We start from the raw sequence: 2,414 nt of genomic DNA, 5'->3' as shown, positions 1-2,414 counted from the left end.
ATCATATCCTTGCAATGGATCAAAATATTTATTATCCTAATGAAGCAATAATAAATGTGGGGTACTTATTTTGAATTTTGAAAGTGAGAATAATTTGGAAAAAGTTGAAACTAATTTTATGTCCAAGTCTATTGTTTTAAATGGCAGATGAAAAATTTGAAAGATATTTTATCATTATCAAGCATGTGCTTATCAATAAAAATGTAATTTAAATAGACCATGGCAAATGATAAAAACTGTCATCTATTTATTCATTTACAGTGTCACTCCACTTTGAAATCATGAACATCTGGAATACCACCTCAGATTTCATTCTTCTAGGACTCTTCAACTACACAAAATCCCATCTATTTCTCTTTATTATGGTTCTGACAATTCCCTTCACCTCCCTCGTGGGCAATACACTCATGATTTTCCTGATTCAACAGGATATTCGGATCCACACACCCATGTACTTCCTACTGAGCCAACTCTCCCTCATGGACATGATGCTGGTCTTTACCATTGTGCCCAAAATGGCAGCTAACTACATGACAGGTAAGAAGTCCATCTCCCCTGCTGGCTGTGGGTTACAGATCTTCTTCTTCCTCACTTTGGGAGGGGGTGAGTGCTTCCTCTTAGCAGTCATGTCCTATGACCACTATGTGGCTGTTTGCCACCCACTGAGATACCCCATTCTCATGAACTAGAAATTATGCCTGAGAATGATATGGGGTCTTGCTTCCAGGGGGCAGCTGGTGGGCTCATGCAGGCCACTGCTACCCTGAGCTTCCCATTTTGTGATGCACATGAGATAAATCATTTCTTCTGTAAGGCCCCTACTCTGATGCATTTGGCTTGTGCTGACATATTTGCTTTTGAGTATGTGATGTACAGCTGCTGTGTATTAATGCTCCTGGTCCTATTTTCTCTCATCCTGATTTCCTATAGTTTCATCTTAGCTGAAGTTCTCCAGATGCATTCTAAAGAAGCTCACAAGAAGACATTTGCCACCTGCTCTTCGTATCTCTCTGTGGTGGGACTCTTTTAGTGAACAAATAAAATAAAATTAAAACAAAAAAACAAACAAGAAGATCTACTTCTTGTTGAATTTCTACTATACCTCTGTTGAATTTATCTCAACCCTGAATGTCACACTATAGAATTTCTAATTGAGCTCCACAATTAATTGCATTTTAAACTTTGTCTGTTCCTCTAAACATGGTCATGTTTTGAACCAAGGCTAATTTCATTAAATATTGTATTAATATAGTCACATTAAGAAACATAAAGTGAATTATTTAAACCTTCATTGAGATGGAGTAAAAATAGTTTAACATCAAAAGATACAAGTTACAAAAATAAGAATAAACATAAAATGCCTTTCATTCTTAATTATGTTGGGCATTTTGCTTAACATTTCACTTTCATATTCTCATTTGAATGATTCCCATAAGTCTGATGTACATTCAGTGTTCTCACTTTTTGAAAGATGTAAACTGGTATGTTTGAGCAAAATTCATGGTTACCCTTCACGCAGATCTGAATTATCTGATTTTAAACAGCTTTCAGTTAGGAGAGGACAGTTGTGAAAGTTGGGCTGGGCACTCACAACACTTCTCACACACACACAACACACAAACCTATATGACTTAACCATCCTTTCCCTTCCTAAAGAATAAGGTGTTGCCAATGAGAGGTCCCTATGTTGGATTAAGTAAATAAAAATTTCTGGGAAAAATTGTCTTTACATTAGAATGTGAATTCTGACACCAGAACTTCAAGACTTGAACCCTCAGTTAAGACAGATAACCTGGGAATGTTGTTTAATATTGTGGGAACCACACAGATCTTCAATGATAAATAATTAACTTCTGTAAGATGTTACATCAATTTTAGATGCTTAAAGTCTTGTGTAATATTCAAAAATACCCACTAATGCATAGCTGTTATAATAATTATGTGTAAGGCCCGTAAATTAACTGAATGCTTTGGTACATTTACTGTCATAATTAGTTTATTAGGTTATCATTTAGTTGACTTATAAGCCTATCAAAAATAAAAATAGCATCATCTCTTAGATAAAACAAATCCATGATTTATGTATCTCTCTGCAGTAGGCTGTGTGTGGGATAAGTAAATTCATTCATTGACTCTACAAACACTCTGAAGGCTCAGTGCTGCAGCAAGTGAGGTCAGCCTAGTGGCCTTCACTAAAGCTGATATCTAATGTAAAAGTCAGACCATACACAGTTCCTTTAACAGACAATGTGCTCTGAGGCCCTAAAGATGGAGATAAAATAGGCTAGGAACAGAGGGTATAGAGGGAAAGGGTTCAGAAATGCAAAACTTTTTCTTAACAAATACTTCATCTCACTTTATTTAAATAACCTGAAATAGACATTTTCTTTCTCTCTCTGACACCTGGATTTTTC

General features: G+C 35.8%; 1 pseudogene; it reads left to right on the top strand.

The window, feature by feature from the left end:
- Window positions 1-239: 239 nt before the first annotated feature.
- LOC116585663 lies at window positions 240-1,030 on the top strand (annotated as a pseudogene).
- The last annotated feature ends 1,384 nt before the right edge of the window (window positions 1,031-2,414 follow it).

Source organism: Mustela erminea, chromosome 3 (assembly GCF_009829155.1).
Source record: "Mustela erminea isolate mMusErm1 chromosome 3, mMusErm1.Pri, whole genome shotgun sequence".
In the NCBI taxonomy this organism is placed as follows: Eukaryota; Metazoa; Chordata; class Mammalia; order Carnivora; family Mustelidae; genus Mustela; species Mustela erminea.
Note: the sequence above shows the minus strand (reverse complement) of the source record. Positions and strands in the feature narration are given on the sequence as shown.